The sequence below is a fragment of the Monodelphis domestica genome, chromosome 4 (genome assembly GCF_027887165.1).
Source record: "Monodelphis domestica isolate mMonDom1 chromosome 4, mMonDom1.pri, whole genome shotgun sequence".
Classification (NCBI taxonomy): domain Eukaryota; kingdom Metazoa; phylum Chordata; class Mammalia; order Didelphimorphia; family Didelphidae; genus Monodelphis; species Monodelphis domestica.
In genome coordinates, this window is record NC_077230.1 from 230,889,198 (window position 1) to 230,913,540 (window position 24,343).

Here is a 24,343-nt window from a genome sequence, read left to right on the forward strand (position 1 = left end):
GCTAGCTTATTGAAGGGCTTTAGGTGCCAGACTGAGGGAGGCTGCATTTCATCCTATATGCAGTCAAGAGGCGCTGAAGAGTTTAGAGAACTTGAGTTACAATAGTTTGGGCAGCTGTAAGGAAGAGGGATCAGGGGAAAAAGGAAGCCAGAGCAAAGCTATTGACAAGGGCCTGAACTAGCTAGTGTAGCTACGGGGGGATAAAGAGACCAGAGATGGAGAAGATGCTGCTCAGTGGTTATGGGAGGGGTGAAGAGAAGAAGAAAGGGGAACTTCAGTGTTGTAAACACCGGAGCTGGGGGAGGGGGGGTCTCCACAAGGAGGGAAGTCCCGAGGAGGGGTCTAGGGATCATGGTAAGTTCTATCTTGAACCCATCGAGTTTGGAGTAGCCAATGGACAGCAAGAAATGAGGGCCTGGCATCTGGCAGAGAGGTTAGCACCAGCTACGGACTCATCCATGTAGAGAGGATCATGGAACCCTTGGGAATTTATAGACCCCAAAAAAACATACAGGCAGAGAAGAGGACTCATGGTCCAATATTTTTATAGGAAAGAAGCACAGATAGGACCAATAATCACCCCCATCCCATGGCAGGGGAAAGAAGCTTTTGCCAGGGCTTTTTCTCTTAAAGCATTCGCCACCTTTGAACCCCTTAGGAACTTATCCTAACATCCAGAGGCCTACTTGGTGGTGGAAAGCACAATCCAATTCCTCAGCTTCGAAATACTAAAACCTATACAATATGCTTTATACCTTAGCTGGATGGCAGGGGCACCTACAAAAAGCACTTACTTTCTATTTGCAGCGAGCCTAGTGTTCTGTGAAATCAAACTGGAAAAGAAATTGGGTGTCAAACTGGAAAGAAATAAAAGATACTATTCTTTTTTTTTATTAGCTTTTTACTGGTAAAGTCAGGGGAAAACTTAGTTTATTTCTTCAAGGTAGATAGATTTTCCTCATTTTTCAATTGAACCAAAAAGCATGTCATGGGACAGGCAAACAAAGACATTCCCCACCCTTGAAAAACATATTCTTTTGCTGGTGGCTAGAGCAGTGTGATAGTTAGAAATGCTTTTCTGTTGATAGTCCTTCTTTGTATCTTCTAATGGCTTCCCTTCCTCTTGAGTTCTTTAACTCAAGGCTCCATCCTTACTTCCTACTTCTGATCTAAGAATTAGGGGGTTAACGGGGGACACAATATACATGAATGACCGAAGGAAGAGGGTGAAGTGCAAAACAGAGGTCCATGCAGAGAGAGGGTCACAAGGGAGCAAGAGATACTTTCAGTGGCTTCTATGTGTATTGGTGGGGAAAGGAAAGGCTTCAAACAAGTTGGATTTTGAAGAAAAAGGACCTCAAGACAGGAGTAAAAGGGACTCTGCTCCAGGAACTGAGGATACAGAGTAATCCAATTTAGCTAAAACATTGCAGAGGAACTGAATACTTTCCACTGAGGTGGAAAGGTAAGTTGAAGCAAAACTCTGGGTAGACTTGAATGTCAAGTTCAATACATGATAGGGAGTCATGGAAGGTTTCTGAGTAGAGGAGGGTATTAGATTACTCAGGAAGTGAAGAATGGTGTGGAAAGGGAAGAAACTGGAGGAGAGGTCTATTAGGAAGTCATTCAGTGGTCTTCAGTAGAAAACCCTTTCCTTCAGATGATCTATAAAGTTCATTTGCATTTCCTGAACTTAGGAAAAAGTAGCCTTCCATAATCATTTTACTTCTACTTACCAGCTCTGGAAACTTAGAATCAGGGAGCAAGAACTAGAAAGGAAAAACTTCTTTACTCATGTCATGGGAAGAAGTTGTATGCAAGGGGACAGAGTACCTTGAGAAGAAGAAAATCCTTGAGGAGAAGAAAGAGACTGCACCCATTTTACAGAAACTCCTGAAGGGGGGGAGGGGAGGAAAAGAGCAAGGCTGGTGAGACCAAAGCCTTAGAAATGGCAAACGTGGAGTCTTGACAAATGCTCAGGCTTCCCTTCTCCCCGCCAAAAACCTTCCCTTATCCCAGCTACATCCTCACTCCTTTGTCCCATTTCTAGCCTCCCCTTAACTTCCAAGGAAGGGTAGCACTATATAAATGCTAACATCATTATATTGTTATTTACACTTGATGTCCTTATTTCCTTACCAAGTACTTACTCCCTAATACCTTGCAATCCGATTTTGGCCCCTGTTTCTTCGAAAGTGCTCCCTCAGAGGAAAAGAAAATGATTTTTGTTTCCAATGAATAATGTTTGAAAATGACCAAATAAAAATAATGTTCAAAAGTAAAAAAAGAAAAGAAAAGAAGGGCAAAAAATCTAAAAGAAAAAAGAAAAAAAGAAAGTGCTCCCTCAAAGGTTATCAGTGACCTGCTAATTACCAGATCTAATGATGGCTTCTCAGTCCTCAGTCAACAAGCATTAAGTGCCTACTAGTATACACCAAGCACTGTAGCTTTCAACACCTTAACCATGTTTTCATTGATGTTCTCCCACTCTTTGACTTCTGTCATACTCTTCTTTGCTGAAGTTTCTTCTACCATGATCACTTCTCTTTCCTGGTCTCCTTTCTGGTTCCTCTCCATCCTTCTGTTTCCTAGACATGAGCCTCCCACAGAGCTTTGTCCTTGATTGCCTTCCCTCTCCACTGCTGCCCTGGCTATCTTATTCTCTCCCTTGATTTCAGTGATCAAGTCTCTCAGGATGGCTTTCCCATTGCCAACACTAATTTATGTCCTCATTCTCCTCACCTGGACTATTATTAACTATTTTTTCATCTTTCCAATCCAGCAACACCAATGCCAGGATAATCTCTTTAATGCGCAGGTATGATTATGCCATGAGGCAGCTAGGTGATACAGTGCACACAGAGCACCAGAACTAGGGTCAGGAAAACTCATCTTGAGTTCAAACCCAGCTCCAGACACTTACTAGCTGTGTGACCTTGGGCAAGTCACTTAACCTCAGTTTTCCCATCCATAAAGTGAGCTGGAGAAGGAAATGGAAAAACCAACCCAGTATCTGCTAAGAGAACCCTAGGTAGGATCACAAAGTCAGACACAACTGAAACGACTTTACCACAAAAACTATTACACCATTCTCTTGCTCCAAAATCTTTATTAGTTTCCTCTTGCCTGTAGAAGGAAATACAAACTTGGCATACAATGCCCTGACTCTAAACAACCTTTCTAGACTCATTTCAAAGTGCTCTCTTTAGAGACTGTTTTCTACCAAGAATGGAATTCTTGGAATTCTCTAATCTTGGCATGCTCTCTTCCACCTTGATGTACCTACGCATCCTTTCCTTCATCTCTGGAAGAGGCTCTAAATATCTCTGCCTGCTGAAATCTTTTCCTTCTTACAACACTCAGATCAATTGTCAGCTTCCCTTGAAGTTTTCCTTAATTCCACTCAGCTAAAGGTAGTCCTTTCCTTCCTAATCTCTCATCCCTATGGTTACTACATTTATATTTTAACTTGTATTCCAACTATTTGTATATCTCTTAACCCCCCTACTATATTGTAAGTTCCATGAGATCAAGGGCTACTTTATTTTTCATCTTTGTGTAACTTTTCTACTCACTGGAATTTCTAAAGACTACTTAATTCACTGGAAGAATCATTTGCATGCTAATCCTACCTTACTTGGCTTGAGCCCCCATCCTAGAGAGCATCTAATAGTATCTAGATCTGATCACAGCATCTTAGTGTCAGACTAGAATGAGGAATTTGAATCTTGAAAGCAAAAATTGGGATTAAGACAGTAACTGCACAAAGAAACAATCTCGTGGCACTCAGGAGATTAAGGTCATCATTCCCAAGACATTCTACCACCCCTCCATACCCAATGCAGTCTGTGCCCAGACACATGTCCCATGGTGTTTTCATCCAGGAATTTCCCATCAGGATTCTCCTGGTGACTCACTTCTTCAATCAGAGGGCTTCACTTACATCTTTTCCCCACTATAAAAATGTTGTAATCCTTACAAATAATCCACGTTTAGCTGTCAGAATAGATCCTAAAACATCTATGAATCCACATGTAACAGAGTCACAGGCAATAATCCCAAATAGAAATACCACAGACAAGTATTGAGTACATAGTAGCTAAATTAGAGTTGCAGGCAACAAAACATATACAAGAGGAACACAATACACCGAGGATTAGTTACATACTGTAATAGTGGCTAGAGCACCAGGTCTGGAGTTGGGAGGACCTGGGTTTAAATCTGGTCTCAGACACTTGCCAGACGGCTTAAGCCCATTTGCCCAGCCCTTGCCCTTCTATTTTAGAATTGTTTCAAAGACAGGATGTAAGGGCTTTAAAAAAAAGTCACAAACTATAAACCAAATACAGGTCATTTGCAACCATTATGTCTATTCTCCAGCGAGCACCATCTGGTGACAAGAAGAACTTCTTTACCTCCTGTCCCAGAAGCATCCATCTGTCACCATAGTCACTAACCAGATATTCTTGGCACTTCTGGGGTGGCTCCTTGTTAGTTCTTTATCTTCAATGTCATCAAAATCCTGAGATTTCAATCCAAGACTCAAGGATGGCTCAGACAGAAAGCCGCTGCCTCCAGTACCTAATTAGTTGGGTTTGAGAGAGATTCCCCCATTGTCTTGGAGCTTCAGCAGCTGCAATACTGGGCAAGAAAGAGACAGCCTCTGGATTCCTACCTACACATACACACACAAATCTAGCAGAAGTCCCCATTAGTAAGGACAGTCTTAGCAGGCTTTTCCAAGCATCAAGAGAATAATAGGAGCAACGAGGTGGCTCAGTGGATAGAATCAGGCCCCAAAATCGGGGTCCTGGGTTCAAATCTTGCCTCAGAAACTTCATAGTTGTGTGACCCTGGGCAAATCACTTAATCCCCATTGCCTCACCCTTACCCTCTTCTGCTTAGAACCAATACTTAGTATTAATTATAAAACAGAAGGCAAGGGCTATTGTTGGGGTTTTTTTAAGTGTAGTCAAGGCAGCCAGGAATCACAGTAGATAGAACACCAGGCCTGGAGTCAGGAAGACCTGGGTTCAAATCTGACCTCAGACACTTCCTAACTGTGTTACCCTGGGCAAGTCACTTAATTCTGATTGCCTAGCCCTTGCTGCACTTCTGTCTTAGAACCAATTCATTTTACAGCTTGCTCACTGTCAGTCATCCATGGACAATGGAAGCAAGAAAGATTGTTCCCTAAGCACTACATTTAGTCTATTGAATCATAACATTAGGGCTATTAATAGCACCCTATCCCAGGGATGTCTCAAATTGATTCTAAGACGAGATAAGGGTTTATAATACAATAAAAAGAATATGCTAATTTCTTTGAACAAGACCCAGATCTTGGCCAAATAGGCCATCATCTGGCATGAACGATGCATCTGCAATTGGTGGGTAGGCGGCCCCCCCCCTTTCTTAGCTCTCCACTCTTGCCATCTGTCCCCTCAGTTACCCAGACATCTAGCAGCATCCCTGTGGGTAATGACAACTTTCCCCAGGGCCCAACCACTCTTAAGGATTATTGGCTAGTGTGGAAATTTGCCAGTATTTCAACTTCAACTTGGTAGGGTAGGCTGACATCCAGCAGGCCACCAGCTTGTACTTTCCTGGCCATTCTGTTTCTTAGCAGGCTTGAGTATCTCCCTCCTTCCTGCTCCTCCCCAGGCTCCTTAGAGCTGGAGCCTCTGCTAAGTACTAGTCCTCCTTGGGCTGATCCCCTAGCCGACTCCAAAAAGCTCTGCCTCTCACCAAGCATGGACAAACATTCAGGGAAGATTGGGGCATCTTTCTGAGTGTCCGGATAGCCATATACCAGAATAGCCACATGAGGGCGCCACCGAGCCCTCTGCAGGATGCTCCACCGTGCAGAATGAAATGTCCTGCCTGTGGTTCTTTCGTTGGATGGTCTGGTGTAGTTTTGTACTTTTTGATTCCTGCCAAGGCTAGCACCTCCTTCAGAAGTTTGTTCTCAAACTCGTAACCTTGATCAAAAAAGATCCTGCCAGGGAAACTATACCCTGAGAAGTAACACCAGAACACTTTGACTACTGCAGAGACGCTTATAGTTCCTGGGTGCAGGCAGGACCTTTGCAAACTGAATGAAAAGCTCAGAAGCCAGACAGAAAGGAGGATCAGTGGAATAGACTGGGGGAAAGCGACCTCAGCAGGACGGTATACGACAAACCCAGAGAACCCAGCTTTTGGGACAAAAATCCACTATTTCACAAAAACTGCTGGGAAAATTGGAGGACAGTGTGGGAAAGATTAGGTTTGGATCAACACCTCACACCCTACACCAAGACAAACTCAGAATGGGTGAATGACTTGAACATAAAGAAGGAAACTATAAGTAAATTAGGTGAACACAGAATAGTATACATGTCAGACCTTTGGGAAGGGAAAGATTTTAAAACCAAGCAAGACTTAGAAAGAGTCACAAAATGCAAAATAAATAATTTGGAATACATCAAATTAAAAAGTTTTTGTACAAACAAAACCAATGTAACCAAAATCAGAAGGGAAGCAACAAATTGGGAAGCAATCTTCATAAAAACCTCTGACAAAGATTTAATTACTCAAATTTACAAAGCCATTCTCCAATTGATAAATGGGCAAGGGACATGAACAGGCAGTTTTCAGCCAAAGCAATCAAAACTATTAATAAGCACATGAAAAAGTGTTCTACATCTCTTATAATCAGAGAGATGCAAATCAAAACAACTCTGAGGTATCACCTCACACCTAGCAGATTGGCTAACATGACAGCTATGGAAAGTAATGAATGCTGGAGGGGATGTGGCAAAGTAGGGACATTAATTCATTGCTGGTGGAGTTGTGAACTGATCCAACCATTCTGGAGGGCAATTTGGAACTATGCCCAAATGGCAATAAAAGACTATCTACCCTTTGATCCAGTCATAGCACTGCTGGGTTTGTACCCCAAAGAGACAATAAGGAAAAAGACTTGTACAAGAATATTCATAGCCATGCTCTTTGTGGTGGCAAAAAATTGGAAAATGAGGGGATGCCCATCAATTGGGGAATGGCTGAACAAACTGTGGTATATGTTGGTGATGGAATACTATTGTGCTCAAAGGAATAATAAAGTGGAGGAATTCCATGGAGACTGGAACAACCTCCAGGAAGTGATGCAGAGCGAGAGGAGCAGAACCAGGAGAACATTGTACACAGAGACTAATACACTGTGGTAATGGACTTCTCCATTAGTGTCAATGCAATGTCCCTGAACAATCTGCAGGGATCTAAAAAACACTATCCACAAGCAGAAGATAAACTGTGGGAGTAAAAACACCGATGAAAAGCAACTGCTTGACTACAGGGGTGGAGGGGATATGACTGAGGAGAGACTCTAAATGAACACTCTAATGCAAATACCAACAACAGGGAAATGGGTTCGAGTCAAGAATACATGTGATACCCAGTGGAATCGCGCTTCAGCTATGGGGGGGGGGGGGGGGGGAAGGCGCGGGGGAGGAAAAGAAAATGATCTTTGTTTCCAATGAATAATGTTTGGAAATGACCAAATAAAATAATGTTTAAAAAAAAAAAGAAAAGAAAAGCTCAGAAGCCACCAGGATGGTGTTTAAGTCTTCCTAACCCCTTCCAGAGATAAAAGTTTAAGTGTACCAGCTCCAGGATCTATGCACTTGTGTTTTTCATGTGAGCACCTTATATCAGTATCATTTTCCTAGGAACACATTAAGCACAGGTCTCACACTACTGTTATAAATCTTCAGGGGCAGCTAGGAAGCTTACGGGATTAAGAGATGGGAAGTCCTGGGTTCAAATTTGACCTAAACAATTTCCCAGCTGTGTGACCCTGGGCAAGTCACTTAACCCCCCATTGCCACTCTTCTGCCTTGGAACCCATACACAGTATTGATTCTAAGACAGAAGGGAAGGATATTAAAAAAAAGAGAGAGGGAGAGAGAAATTAAGGGTTGTAAAGGTAATGATCACAAGCCTGATCCCTAACCCTAACAGCACTTCTTTGAAACTTTCACAGCAGTCATGACCAGTTTTCCATTTCCCATCATGTTTTCTTTGGACTGATTCATTTCTCATAAATATTCATTTTACAGCTTGTTCACTATCAATCATTCGTGGCAATGGAAGCAAGAAAGATTGTTCCCTAAGTACTACATTCGGGTCTAATCAATCATAACTTGGGGCATATTGCGAGCACTCTGTCCCAGGGATGTCCTAAAGTCTTGGCTTCACTTTCCTCTGGGAGCAGCCCTGTTCCTTGTGGTTCACGGATTACTCTCCATGGGGATCACCAAGGTTTCTGATACACTGGCCCTACATGAAACCCTTTATATCCAAGTTACTCAACTTGGTTATTAGTTTGTTTTAAATTCAATTTTATTTTTAGCTCTGAATCCTCCTCCCCACACTGAGAAAGCAAAGAAAACTTGTCACAAATGTATAGTCAAGCAAAGCAAATTTCTACATCAGTGATATCCCCACAAAAATGCCTCGGCCTGCCCTCTGGCTTTGCTGTGGGGACTTGAGGTGAACCCCCCAGGGTTTGGGAAGGGTGCCTTTTGCAAGGATGCAAGACTCTGAAATTTAGCTTAAAAATAAAAAGAGAAATTTATTCGTTCACAAGGTAACTTTAAATCTGGCCAGGAAGACTGCCTCCCAGGGGGAACAGCATGGATGGAATGCTGTTCTCCCAGATGACATGATTTCTGGGGTCTTTATACCTTTAAGACAGTGAGAATGAGAATGTGACTTTGGGCCACACTGAAGACATGTCTCTAGACAGGTGTGCCCTGAGGTATGGGCTGGGGGAGGGGGGGATCAACTGGGGTATGCCTGAAGACATAGGGGGTGACCTTCATAGTTTAGGGGACATGACAGGTAGATATCTTAGATGCAACCTGATAGTATCAAGGCAGAGCCTGGAAGTGTATCTTTCTGTCCATCTAGAATCTAAAGGACTATCCAAGGAGGAGATTCCTCTCAGGGTCTTATAGGAGTTATCAGATGTTTTGCGGTTAGGCGTGCCAAGGATAGAAGAGAGCTAAAGAATTTCCCTGCTTATAGTTTGCCTGAAACACTTCTCTGGTTTATGTGGAAGTGAACAGTTTGTTTCATTGTGTCTTCTGGATGAGATTGGTCTGTGTATTCTCAGGCCTTTCGAAGTTATTTGTCTTTATAATATTGTTGTTACTGTAAAACTTGTTCTCTTGGTTCTACTTGATTCATTTTGCATCAGTTCATACAAAGCTTCCCAGGTTTCTGGGAAACCATCCCCTGGATTTTGTTTCTTTCTTACAGTACAATAGCATTCTGTCCCATTCAAATACTATGACATGTTCAGCTATTCCCCAATGTTTGGGAACACATCAGTTTCCAATTCTTTTCGACCAAATTAGTCGCAATCAATATGCTCCTTTTCCACTTTCTTTGAACTCTTTGGAGGTATAAACCCTGTAGTGGTATCATTGAGTCAAAGTATGCACAGTTTAATTGTTTGGGGGGGTGGGGGGGCATAGTTCCAAACTGTTTTCCACCTACAGTGTATTAGAGAACCACACACAGCTCCTCCAGCATTTGTCATGTTCTTTTTTGTCAACTTGGCTGGGTGAGAATTGTTTTAATTTGCATTTTTCTCATTATTAGGGATTTAGAGCATTTTTTCATATGGCCATAAGTGGCTTGAATTTCTTCCTCTGAAAACTGCCAATTCGTACCCTTTAACCACTTATCAATTAGGGAATGACTCATACTTATAAATTTGAATCAGTACTTTATATTTTAGAAACAAGACTTTTTCAGAGGAATTTGCAGCAAAGATTGTTTTCCTCAATTTCCTGCTTCTCTTCCAATTTTAGCAATCAACTTTAGAAGTCAACTTTTTAATTTGATGTAATCAAAATTGCCCATTTATCTGGTAATACTTGTTAAACTCATAGTTGGCTAGCAACCTTATCCATCTCTTAGTGGTGGCAGCCAACTTAACATTTGTTAGAATGACTCAGTGGATTATTGCCCAGCCATACTTGGAATCAAACTCCAAACACAAACAGTCTCAAAATTTTTAACAGTCAAGAAATTCAATTTTTGGATGAGATAAAATAGGTCTCACCATCAACAGGTTCTTAGCTAGCAAATGCAATTCTCAACGTTCTCCTGACACAAAACTTTTCCCAAGTCATCCACTCTGATGTCAGTGCCTAATAGGAAGGATTTGCCTGGATCTGATGAAAACAAGCACACCAGTGTATGGGTGTGAGGCAGGCAACCAGCTTCTTCAAATGCTGCCCACATTTCTCTTCCCAATAAGCAACATACAAATAATGAAAATACACGCATAATCCAGATCAAATTGCTTGCCAACTCTGGGAGAGAGGGAGGGAAGGAGACAATTAGGAACACATAACTTTGGAAAATATGCGGAAATTTGTTATATGTAATTGGTTAAAACAAAATCTTTGTGTGTTTTTTTAAAGAAACATGCCTATAATGATAGATATAAATATATCTATAGAAATATATATTTTCTCATGATTTCCAGCTTTATAGCAAAATAAAAACCTGCCTCTCTTTGGCTTTGTTCTTCTGTTGTCATCCCTGATGTGGGTGTCCTTGACCTTTGTTTCCAAATCATTTAACCCTTCTATACTAAAAACTCCAATAAGCCTGTCCTTAAGACCCAAAGTCTCATGGGAAACAGTCCTATTAGTCAGTTAGACTTCTTGTATCCCCCATGAAAAGGACAGTACATTCTATATAATATATAATATATGATTAATACATGTTTGTTGAAAAGAACCTTTCAGATGGCAGGACTTGAACCTGGAAAGTGGGAGTAGGAATAATAAAGAATAGATCTGAGAGAAATTTCAGACAGACTGGACATGCTCAGGAACTGACTGATTATGCAGGAGAGGGAGAGGGAGGAGTCAAAGATGATGCTGATAATAATTCATTTTACATAGTTCTTTACCCTTTACAAAGCAGTTTCCTCATAATAGCCCCAAGAAATAGAGGGAATGTTAACAAATGTTTATGGCACACTTTATTACAAAACACTTCCTGTACTTTATCTCTTTTTTTATCTTGGCAACAACCTTGTAAGAAAAGTATTTGACTCCCATTGACAGATAACTTGCTAAAAAGCTGATATTTAAAAAGATTAAGTGACTTTTCTCAGATTATACAGCTTGTATTAGTAAGCAGCAGAGCTGAACTCACCAGGTTTTCTGATTCTAAGTCCAATTCTTTTTCCAAGTTTACTCGTAGTCTCAAAAATTTTAATAGGAACTTTAAAGTCAAGAAATCCAATTTTTGGATGAGAAAATAAGTCTCACCATCAATAGGTTCTTAGCTGTCAAATGTTATGGTAAATGGTCTCCTGGCACATGTGAGACTGTTCTCCTAGTCCCCTGACTAGGAGAAAGGTGACCCTATTGACAGATATAAGGAAATCAAAAAGGATGATGAGTTCGGTTTTGGGCCCTAACTCCTGACCTTCAACCCAGAATCCCACTCCCTATGCCCAGTTCAAATACTTCCACTAGCAACATCACCAAAGTGGAGCAAAGCCAGTCATGATCACAAGGTAGTAAGTACTAGGATAGATTCCCTGGTGCCAATGTCTTCTTTCCTTGTGAAAGTTTTAAGGGGCATCTTTATTCATAGGCTTTGCTGGAAAACATCTCAGTTGTCAGCAATATTTTGATCCAAGGAACCCTTTTACTAATTTCTAAACTAAACCAAAGCTTCTGTATATTACAATTAAAAAAAAAAGAATGAAGGAAAGAAAGAGAAAGAAAAAGGAAGAAGGAAGGAGAGAAGGGAGGGAGAGAGGGAGGGAAGGAAAGGAGGGACAGAGGGAAGTAAGGAGGAAGGGAAGAAAGAAGGAAGGAAGGAAGGAAGGAAGGAAGGAAGGAAGGAAGGAAGGAAGGAAGGAAGGAAGGAAGGAAGGAAGGAAGGAAGGAAGGAAGGAAGGAAGGAAGGAAGGAAGGAAGACTAGAAGAGAACTTGTGCATATAAAAATATTTATAGTAGCTCTTTTTATGGAGACAAAAAATTGGAAATGGAATTTTTCATCAAATGGGAAATGGCTGAACAAGTTGTGGTATCTGATTGTGATGGAATATTATTGTGCTATAAGAAAGGACAAACTAGATGCTTTCAGAAAGACCTGGAAAGATTTACATGAACTGATGTAAAGTGAAGTGAACAGACTGAGGAGACTATAGTACAATGATCAACTGTGAATGACTTAGCTATTCTCAGCAATAGAATGATCCAAGTCTATTCCAAAGGATTTATGATGAAAAATGCTATCTCCAGAGAAAGAACTGATGGAATCTGAATACAGATTGAAGTATACTATTTTTTAATTTTCTTTACTTTTGTGGGGATTTTTTTGGGTCTGTGTTTTCTTTCACAACATGACTAATATGGAAATATGTTTTGCATGACTGCACACGTATAATCTGTATCAAATTGCTTGCCGACTCAGGGATTAGGGAGGGGGAGGGAAAAGGGAGAGAATTTGGAACTCAAAAACTTAAAAAACAAATGTTAAAAATTGTTTTTACATGTAACTGGAAGATAAAATATTTAAACTGAACCATAACTTGAAGCACCCCCAACTCCCAGCCTTCTTGTTCTCTGAGCCTATAAGAGTGCTTCCTAGGTTAAAAATTTGGATGCTTTTAATTTCATAATTTTTCCCTCTTCTTCAATCTATCAATATATTTTAGTGCCAGATTCAGCACTCATGCTATTTTTCCCAGTGTAAGGAAGACAATCTGGGGAATCCCAATTTCCCAATCAACTAAATAACATTAAAACTATGGGATGTGATACTATTTGAATGGCAGCTCCCCAGAAGTGGATTTGCATAGTAATGCCTTACTGATTGGGCTTCAGAAGACTACCTCTGGATAATTCCTTTACTAAGATTCATTCATGATGTACTTTAGTCACTGGAACTGCTCTTTTTATGGTATGGAAGAGAGAAGTATGAAATATTTTACTCCTTTCCCCTTCTTTTTGTCATCTTTCTCTTTCTGGAACTTTCAGACTATAGTGTAACAAGAGAGATAAAGGGAGGGGATCTCCCCCTCCCCACTCCAAGAATTGAAACTGGTTATTTAGGGGGCAGTTGGGTTGCTCAGTGGGTAGAGAGCCAGGCCTAGAAAGGGGGAGGACCTGGGTTCAAATGTGGTCTCAGACACTTCCTAGCTGTATGATCCTGGGCAAGTCACTTAACCCCAATTTTCTAGCCCTTTCCACTCTTCTGCCTTGGAACCAATACACAATGTTGATTCTAAGACAGTAGGTAAGAGTTTAAAAAAATTTTTTTTAATGGTGACTTAACAGGAAAAGCACATGACAAGTGGCCTGGATTTAGAAAAATTCCCCCTGCCTTTGTTTCCTTTTCCAAGAAGTCAGAAGCTTTGCAAAGAGATCAATTCAGTTTTGATATAAGAAATATTTTCCTAGCAATTATAGATATCTCAAAGTGCCTCAGGAGATAATAGTTGTGCCATGACTGGAGAACTTCCAAAAAACCTTGATAATTACTTTTTGCTTATGTTGTAGGGAATGAGCTAGAATCCTTGTTCAAGTTATACGGATTAGGTTAAATGCCCTTTAAGGTCTCTTCTGGGGGAAAAAAAAAGCAAAGACTATGAAACATGAAAATAGACATTTTCAGCCTTGACAGTTATCTTATAGATGTATGGAGTGCTCCCAGCAGACTAGCTCCTCTGGTAGGAGAGCTTGTCCCCAAGCCCTTTTCAGAGCTACTCATCTACCTCTGGTGCCCACCTGTCACCCAATTCTCAACTGGGACTCCAAGAAGCTGTAAGATGTGGCCGCACCTAGATAAAACTGTTTCAGCAAACAAGTTAAACCAGGTTAAGAGTAACCAACAGGTGTCAGCCCCATCAGTGGGGGGGAGAGGGGGGGTCTACCACAAGCATGTGAAGACTTCCCCTGGCAGAGGGGGCAGATGAGAAAAAACTTGTTCCAGTGGCCATGAATGTAGCCGAAGCAGGCACTGGGGAGTGCTTAGAGCTTGGTGTTGGACACTGAAGAAGCCAAAGTCATCTGCTACATCCTGAGCCATCTTGTTGTCTTGGACTTTTGTCTTGCCACTGGACTTGGATGACTCTGGAAGATAGAGGGAGGCTGAGGACTTTGTGCAACTCTGCCTCATTTAAATCCAATTCACCCACAAGTTAAGACATCACTCTGTGATGGCATTGGTCCTCTTCCAAATGAAGGACAAATAGTAAATAATGTTAAATTCAAGAGCCCTAGTCATGAGCCATACCTAAAGTCATTTGGATATCCCCAGAGTCTTCATCTGGGGCAGGGCAATGAGCCAAAGAGAAATACTGATGTGATGGTTAAAATTCTCTGGAGACCACATCTTAATTTATAATTATTTATTAAACAATAATAAGCAGGCCAGAGAAAGAAAGCCCCAGCCACGTGTGGCCAGCCCCTCACTTAGCTGATTTTTTCCAAAGCTGGCTATGCCAGCCTAAGCCAGACCACGAGTCTTCTCAGTCAGCAATTCCAGCCCAGGAAGAGGGCAATTTCCTCCCCTTCCACCAATTTATGATCTTTATGACTTTCCTTTCCCAAGCTCTTTGATTGGAAGACTCTGACCTCAGTCCAAACAGGTCAGCTTCTGAAGGCCAGGAGTCACAACCACTCTATAATAGTGCCCCCAGAGCACATATGTGCATTATTCTTCTCCGCCTTGCTCTGGCCAGATTATTTAATTGTTTCACCACCCAAGAGGCTTGTTTATAGATAAACAAAGAACTTTTTTCCACCCTGCTTCAGCAAGATTAGGGAGAAGTAAGTTCATAGCTTCATTCTCAAGATCAAATCTTTTTCCCTTTAAAATCCAAAAGTGGGGGAGGGAGGACAGCTGGTTAGCAGCTGGGTGGCAGCTGGGTGGCTCAGTGGATTGAGAGCCAGGCCTAGAAATGGGAGGTCCTAGGTTCAAATCTGGCCTCAGACACTTCCACACAGGTAGTGTGACCCTGGGCAAGTCATTTAACCCCCATTGCCTAGTCATAACTGTTCTTTTGCCTTGAAACCAATACACAGCATTGATTCCAAGATATAAGGTAAGGATTTATTTTTAAAAAATAAATTAAAATTTGAAGGTTGTTGTGGGTGCCAAAAAGAGGGTCAGATTAATATTAACTTTCCACATTGATCCTCTTGGAGGTTAGCCCCCAAACCTGGAATCAGGTCCATATGAGCTGAGATTCCTTGGGGATCTTTGGACCAGAAGAGACATTATCTCATCCTTGCTGCCGCATACTCTAAAGACTGGCAAAAACATATTTTGTATCATTCATAAAATCATAGTCCTAGAGTTGGAAGGGACCTCAGAGGCCATCTAATCCAACTTCTTCATTTTATAGATGAGGAAACTGAGGCACAGAGAGGTTAAGTGAATTGCCCAGGGACATACCTGTATTCACCACCAGAGGTGAAGCTTGAATCTCACTCTTCTTACTTCAGAGCTTTTGTTCTTTCCACTGTTCCACGAGTATAGTATTCTACATTTTCTAATGGATTTGTGATCTCATTGCTTTGGGTTCATCATTAAGGGCCTAACCCTTCCATCCAGCCTGTTTTGATACAAAAAAAGTATTTATTAAGTGCCTACCATGAGCAAGACATCATGTGAGCTTTGGGGAATACAAAGACAAAATGAAAAATTGTGTGTCTTCAAGGATCTAAAGTATACTGGAGGGGACAGCTGGGTAGCTCAGTGGATTGAGAGCCAAGCCTAGAGATGGGAGGTCCTGGGTTCAAATTTGGCCTCAGACACTTCCTAGTTCTGTGATCCTTAACCATCAACAAGTCACTTAACCACCATTGCCTAGCCCTCACTACTCTTCTCTGCCTTGGAACCAATACACAGTATTGATCCCAAGACAGAAGAAGGTAAGGGTTTAAAAAAATAAAGTATACTGGAGGGGTATAATATGACAATTTGGGAGAAAGGAGAAAGCACCAGCAACTGGGTCAGGAAAGGCTTCTCAGCCCATCCATGACTGTCCATCCTATACAACTCTCATCTACATCTTCCCATAAATTTACCACCAAGGACCTACCCCATGTGCACCACTCTCTTCATATAATGTCTGGTTACCAATGGAGCTCATAGTCTTTACATTGGTTCTCAGTCTCTCTGTCTCTGCCTCTCTCCTCTTCTCTCTCCCCACCTCTCACTGGCCCATCATTTTTTTCCAATCATGCTGTTCTCTAGCAATATCCTTTACACCGTTCCTTCTGCCCCATTTGTAATGTCTTGTGTCCTAATCACACTCATCATCTGCCCCTACATAAATCAACATGTTAATCAGTGTAGAGACTAATGTAAAAGATTCTCTACAGCACAGACCGGATGGTACACAAACCAAGTAATACTGTATAATTTTTAGCTAAAGTTCCCCAAGCATCCTCTAGTTCATGATTCTCTTGGTCTGGAACCCTCACCACTTAGCCAGCAATGGCATCCTTTGTACCAAGAACCCCCTACTCAACCCACCCCACCCCACACATACACACAAAGACCATCTCAAGGATTTCTCTTATTCCTCCCCTTACCCACAAACCATCCTGGAATTCTGGAACCAGGTCCATCCCTTCTATGATCCCAGGATCCCTCTCAGCCAATCAGGAAAGCTCTGGGTTACTGGCTGCCTTTGGATGTTCCACCCACATTCAGGCTTAATCACTGGCTAACAATACATCTCTAATTCCTCCCTCATTCCCTAGGGCGGCTGGGGGAAGCAGAAGAAAAAGTGCCACATAGAACTGCAGTTTTTTTCCCAGGATGAAGAAAAGAGAACTGTTCAGTGCAACAGCCATGAAGTTCATGACCGACAATTGCTTTCATTATAGCCCTCCTTCCCAGAATCATAAGTTTCCGGGACTTTATATGTGTAACCTCAGATGCAAAGGTTGGGAGGAGATGGGATGAAAGAGAAAAGGGCAGGCTGGGAAAGGAAGAAAAATTCTTCCTGGCCTCTGGGAACTTAAAAAAAAAAAAACCTTACCTTCTGTCTTGGAATCAATACAGATTCCAAGGCAGAAGAGTGGTATGGGCTAGGCAATGGGGGTCAAGTGACTTGTCCAGGGCACACAGTTAGAATGTGTCTGAGGCCAGATTTGAGCCCAGGACCCAGGCTCTCAATCCACTGAACCATGTCACAAAAAAAAGAACAACTTTGAAGCAGGCTCTCCAGTGATATGGGGACCTCAGTTGGTGGTGACCTCCATAAATTCAACTCTTTCCTATTTATAGACAGAGAACATGATTCTACATATCCCTAGATGTGATACAGATTGATGGATTTGGAATCTAAAGTCCTAGATTCTGTTATGGGCGAGAAGGATACCCTTGGGGTTCGGGAAGGATACCTTTTGCAAGCATGCAAGACTCCAAAACTTAGCTTAAAAACAAAAAGAGAAATTTATTAATTTAGAAAGTAATATTGAGAATGGCCAGGGGGATAGCAAGGTGGGACAGCAAGATGGGGAGCAGCTCCTGGGAGGACAGCATGAATGGAAAGGCTATTCCTCCATGGGGACAGCACATAGAAGGAAAGGCTGTCCCCCAGACGACATCAGTTCTGGGGTTGATATACTCTTTAGATGCTATGTCCTGGTGTGGAAGTGATCTAGAGTGTTAGTCCCTCAGGCATTTGGTGGGATGAGGTGGTCATCTGACTGGGGCCTTCCTGTGGGCATAAAGATTCATTTCTTTGTCCATCTCAAGTCTAGAGGACATTCAAAGGTAGATAGTCATCTCAAGACCCCAGGTGGGGTCATTGGGTGTTTCTAGGTTAAGAGTCGCAAGGATGCAAGGGCAAGGGAGTTTCCCTGATAATAGTTAGCCTGGGTTTCTGGGGTACAGTGCCCATGTCAGATTCATGTTCTAGTTCTGTGTGCCCTTAGGTAGACCATTCAACTTCTATAGACCCTTAGGTTCCTCATTTAGAAAAGAGGGAGGAATTTGTTCTGGGGAGCCGGGGGCACTCCCGAGCAGTTTGAGGCTGATCTTTGGGGCTAAAGGTCATGGCGTTCTGTGAGAAAAAGTTCTGTTCAAGGATAGCTTTCCCTGGCCAATGCAGTCATTTGTCCGACCCTGATGATCCACAGTCGTGTCTGAGGAGGACAATTATGATGGTGACAACTTTGATGATGTGGAGGAAGATGAGGGCTTAGATGACTTAAAGAATCCCAAGGAGGAGGGCCAAGAGAATGTGGAAATCCTTCCCTCTGGGAAATGCCAGCAAACAAACCAGAGGAAGATCACTACCAAGTATGAGTGAGCCCGGGTCCTGGGCACCTGGGCCCTGCACATTGCAATATGGGCTCCTGTGATGATGGAGCTGGAAGGGGAGATGGACTATCGCCATAAAAGAACTCAAGGCTCAAAAAATCCCCAGTATCATCTGCCACTACCTGACAGATGGGAGCTATAAAGACTAGGGCATAGACAAGCTCATCATCACCAACTGAACCACCACGGCAGCCCTCTGCCCATCTTCAACACCCCGGCACTTTGTACATTTTGTTTATTTTTCTATATGGATAATAAAGCCTATTCACCCTCTCCTCTAAAGAAAGAAAGAAAGAGAAGGGAAGAGGGAGAAGAACAGTAAGGCTCCTTCCAGTCATTCAAGTAACTGAGCCTCCAGGCTTTACAGACAAGGTTATTTGATATCTGTGTTAACTTTATTTTTGGAACCCCAAGTTTGCCCCTGTCCCTTGGGAACTTACCTTAAGGGAAGTCCCAGACTGACCTTGTCTCAGACTGAACAATAAACCTTAAAGTACTTAATGATCCCAGTTCATACTCAAATCTTAAGTACACTTTTTGTCTTAGAAGTTTCTCCCATTGCTTCCAGATCTCTCCCAGGTAATCCAACCCTGAACGCCTCATTTCCTTGTAGCCACTGTGAAGCTAATCAATCATATTTCCCTGTCCTTAGTTCCTCAAAAGGCATATAAGACCCCAGTGTTCTATTTTTCTTTGGAGGATCATCTTTGGTGGTGTGTTCTCCTCAAGATCCTGTCCTCAGAGCCCCAGGGCTTTGACTCTGTGTGGTATTTAGCACTTGGCTCTGTTTGACAGCCAGTTATTAAGGACTTTGTCTCTTATCATGATTAAAGATTTGATTTTTATGACTACTTTAGTGGTTCTTGTTTTTCCAAGTTGATATCTTCAAGGTAGAGTAGATACAGAAAAGGCATTATTTTACAGTCTAATCTGGTGAAGGTGTATCAGTGAATGACATTTCAAAAGGACTTACCAGACCACAGAGCTACAATCATTAACATGCCATTCAACTCACATTTCTCCCACAAGTGGGGCTTCCTGGGCCCCTTCTCCTCAGACACCAGGAGAATACAAATAGGGAGCATTCATTTTCATGTCAAGGGTTCCTGCTATAAAATAGGGCTTCCCATCCCTTCCCTCCATCCTTCTTCCATCAGTGCTTCTGGAGAGGAAAAAGGAAAAAAATAAACAGAAACAAAAACTGCCCATGGGATCATTTAACATTTTTCTGGCAGCTGAAGGAGGGGAAACTTTTCCTAAATTCAGTTTGAAGAATTCTCCCAACCCAACCTATCTTCATAGTCCAAACTAGTGCCTTTAGCTCCAGTCGTCAGTCTAACCCAATAAGTGGAGGGAGTCCCCAACTTTGTTGGTTCTAGATTGTCCCACCCACCCATGACAACTCCAGTCTTCTGGCTTCTCCCAGAGTCTGGGTCAACACTTGTGAATTTTTTCTTTTTTTTTTAAACCCTTACAAATCCACTACTGGGGTATATGTATCTGTGTGTGTGTGTGTGTCTGTATATGTGTATCTGTCTGTCTATATATGCCTCTGTGTGTGTCTATGTGTAATCTGTCTCTGTCTGTGTGTAACCAACTTTTGCCCTTGATGACCTTGTTTTATGGTACCCCAAAATTCACCTTTGTCCCTTAGGAACTTGCCTTCGGGGAATCCCAGACTGACCTTTGTCTTAGACTGAACAATGGACCATCCATTCAGCACCCTGAATAGAAGTGATAGAGATACTTCCAACTTAAATACCCTTTTTAGCCTGTATTAAGCCTCTCCCTGGTACCTCAGCCTCCAGAGCTACAGCCTCTTTGCCAAGCCTGCCTGTAACCAGTCCATGTGTGTTTGCTTTCCTTCATTGCCTAGAGCAGTGATAATGAACCTATGGCACGAGTGACAAAGATGTCACACAGAGCACTCTCTGTGAGCATATAGCCATCCCCTCCCCCCAGTTAGTTACTAGAAAGGTAGAGGGACTCAGATAGAGCTGCTCCCCTCCCCCTCTCACATCCTCCCCTCCCCCACCCACCCAGCAGCCAATGGGAGCACACAGGGGGTAAGGTGTGGGATTCATAGGCAGCAGAGCTGGAGGGGAGCAGAGCACTCAAGCTACTCCCTTACCCCTCTCTACATTCACTGAGAACATTCCTCACTTCACCCACCCCTCTGCCCAGCAGCCCAATGGGAGTGCTTCCTCCCTCCCCTGTATGGGGTAATGGGAGGATGGGCAGGGCATTAAGTCTGGGTGGGGTGGGGCATGGTATGGGCACAGTACTTAGTCTGGGAGAGTGGGGCCTAGCACACCATCTCTAAAAGTTTAGCCATCCTCTGGGAGGGGAAGGGAAGGAACATGAATCATGTAACCATAGAAAAATATTCTTAATTAATTAATAGATTAAAAAAATAAATAAAAGGTTTGTCATCACTGACCTAGAATATATACAGGACCTGACGTCCTTCATTTCATTGGAAAATCCCTTTTGGAAGTGTGTTTTCCCCAAGATATTATTCCCAGAGTCCCAGAGCTTGTCTGTATGGTAGCTTGTGCATGACTGGGTGTGGAGGCTCTTAGAGCATTGTCCCTCTTGTCCCTCTGGACTAAGCACTTGTTTTTTTCTGACTACTTTGGTGTGTTTTCAAGGTTGCCACCCCTCATGATGACTGGTCTCAGGAGCATCTCTGGATATATTCATTATACTTGAGGGTCAGAGGATCAGAGAGCTAGACATGGGCCCTCAGGGAGCCATCTCATTTCAAAAAGAAACTGAGACCCAACTAAGTTGAGTGATTTCCCCCAGGTCAGGCAGAAATGGTCAACACTTTTTTTTTTTTTAACACATGTAAGTTTACAAACTGGACAGATTTTTAGAGCTTACTATGTGCTTTGGAATGGAGAAATGAGAGTTCAAGGAACAGTTAATAGTTGAGTTTGTCTGGGAAAGTGAGAATAATATGAATTAAGTCCGAAAAGGTAGCTTAGAGCCAGATCTTGGAGGACCTTCAGTCCTGGGCCAAGGGGTTTGTATTTTAACCAAGCAGCAATAAATTTTTTTTTAAATCTTGAGGGTTTTCAGACAGAGAAGTAACAGGATCAAACTTCTACCACAGAAAAAAAAAGATCCTGCTGGCAGCAATTTGAAGGATTTATTGTGAGAGGTGCTTACCATAAGCCAAGAAAAAAGAAAACCTGTCCTTACCCTCAAGGAATATTCTAATAAATAGATAACAGAAGTAAGGACATTCAATTCAACTGTTTTGATAGCCAGGGGAGTAGAAATGGGGAGGATCTGAGAGATTCTCTGGAAGCAGAACGACAGAAAAAATACAAAGGCAAATGGGAGGGGTTCTCTGGGCCAACACAGCTGGAGGTGAGACTAGAACTCCAATATATGTACCCAGACCAGCTCATTTTCCCTCTCTCTCTGCAGCTGTCTATTGAAAAACCCTGCTTCCTTTTCAGGTAGAGCAAGAGAATCTTGTCTATCTACATCTCTCCGTTCTAGGGATGTCTCCAATTTGTTCACTCTATCTAACATGATGGCAGCAAGCCAATTCAATGGATACAATGCCAGTCCTGAAGCTTGGAAGACAAGTTGTATGACCCTAGGCAAGTCACTTAATCTTATTTGCCTCTGTTTTCTCATCTCTAAAATGAGCTGGAGAAGGAAAAGGCAAAGCGCCTCTTTGCCAAAAAATCCCCAAATGGGGCCACAAAAAGTCCAAACCACTGAAACAATTAGAGAAAAGTTGGCAGGGTTTAGAAGGAAAAAGGCCTTTAATTTCGACTTTGAGTCAACTTGGAAAAACACAGAACCACAGAATCAGGAAAGAGACAAGTCCTTAATATTCAGCCACCATGCAGAGTCCAGCACTAAATACCACACACAGTCAAAACTCTGGGGTTTTGGGAACCAGCAAAGATGATTCTCCAAAGAATAATAGAACTTGGGGATCTTATATGCCTTTAGGGAACTAAGGACAAGGAAGTATGATTGATTGGCTTTGCAATGGCTACAAGGAAATGAGGAGTCCAGGAGCTGGATTAGCAGGGAGAGACTGATGCTTTACACTGGATACAAAAGGGCTGGGCTACCTGGGAGAGGACTCTGATATAATTGGAAGAAGCTTCTCAGACAAAAAGGTTTGATTACGTCTACTAATCCCTAAGATTTGAGGTACCTCAGGTCACAGGTGGCCCCCTGAGGCCATTTATCTGGCCTTCACTGCACTTCCAGAAGGGGCACCTCTTTCATTGATGGTCCTTGAGAGGAGTACTGTATGTGGCGCCACTCACTTACAGTATTACTTCCAATGATGTAATCCTTTGCTTGGTGCCTTGTTCTGAGAGTAACTGAATGAGAATGAGGCGCCTTGCAAAGGATTATGTGGCTACACAATGGAAGATGTCAGCATGGTGAGCAACAATATGGGGGAGGGGATTCCACACTGTGTATACTGCTGCCCTGTATAGGGGTGGCAGTGATGGGCCTGTGCAAGGTGTGACAGGCCCATCACAGTCAGTGCTGCAGCTTCCACTATCCCAGGCAGCGGTATACAGCTTTGTTCTTTTTTTTTTTTATAGTCTGGCCCTCCAATGTGTGACAAGGAAATCACTTTAAAAGACCAATATATATTAATTTAAGGTCGCCAAGGAATTCAGCTATGTAATTCCTAAATGAAAACTCAAGTCAGCAGTCAACCTTTTATGGAGTTTTCAATTACCAACAGGAGGAATAAAGGTATTAGAGAGAGAGAGAGAGAGAGAGAGAGAGAGAGAGAGAGAGAGAGAGAGAGAGAGAGAGAGAGAGAGGGAGGGAGGGAGGGAGGGAGAGAAGGGAATAGGGCCTAAATACCCCCTCTGTTTAGGCTGGGCCAAAGGCCCAAGCCCTTAGATAGCTGAGGCAAAGAAAAGAGATCAGTCCCTATCACTCAAGTGACCAAAATGGAGAAACAGTCTCAGGGACCTCCACCTCCAGCCTCCTTCAGAGCAAGCTTCTCAGAGCACAACCTCTCAGAGCAAAAGCTCTCCAACCTCCCTTCAGTCCTCAGAACCCGCTATATCTTTAAGGAAACCATCTAAGTTCCCTCCCCTCAGTTCTCACATCTACCAATCACTGTCCATGTCTTCCCTGTGCCAATGGTGGCTCTAGCTTAACCCAGGACCGCCCAGAGGTCTGCCCCTTTGCACATGTCTGTTGAAGGTCATATTCTCAAATAATTAAATTTTGATTTATGCTGCAGCCCTTCCTAAATCCTGTTAGGACTGAGGAGAGTGGAGATTGTAAGTTCCAAGTCCTGGTTCTGTCATTCCAAGTATCTCTATTGTATCAATTCTAAATTCAATCATGACTCAAAGAACTTCCTGTTCTATGCTTAAGCATAGGTCAAAGCCCTTTCCATTGTTCAGCAAAAGGTTTCTGTCCTAAAGCAGTCCCAAGTAGGGAGGAGAAGGACCCTCCCATGCCAAGGGGGTTCACATTCCAATAGACTATCAGTAGGAAATTTTTCAAGTATGAAATTTCCCAATGGTGAAATTTCCAACATTTATAAGTCTAAGAAATTTTAAGGTTTACAATCCCCCCTGATGATCATTGGGAGACTAGTCTCCCCATTGATCATTTAACATAATCATTTTGTAGTTCTAAATGCACTTCTAACTATAGATATACACAATCTTCAATTTTCTAAGAGAAATTAGAATAGTGAGAGAGGAAATAGAAAAGAAAAGAAAGCAAAACCAATGTTTTGCTAGGCACATTGACAGAAAGCCAAATTAGGGGCAGTCCCGTTTGGCATAAATGTGTACAATTACAATAAATGTTCAATCAAAAGTTCAGTCCAATCAAATCATATCCAAAGTTCATTCTTGATCTTCTTGATGAAGCGTAGGTTTTCGGCATCTTTCTGCAACAGTTCATTCTCTGGATATAAAAGTTTCAAGCTTCTTTCTTGAAGAT

At 42.3% G+C, this 24,343-nt stretch overlaps 1 pseudogene; it reads left to right on the forward strand.

Annotated features, from left to right (window-relative positions):
• The first annotated feature begins 215 nt into the window (after positions 1 to 215).
• On the forward strand, positions 216 to 18,555 carry LOC100031133 (DNA-directed RNA polymerases I, II, and III subunit RPABC2-like; annotated as a pseudogene).
• The last annotated feature ends 5,788 nt before the right edge of the window (positions 18,556 to 24,343 follow it).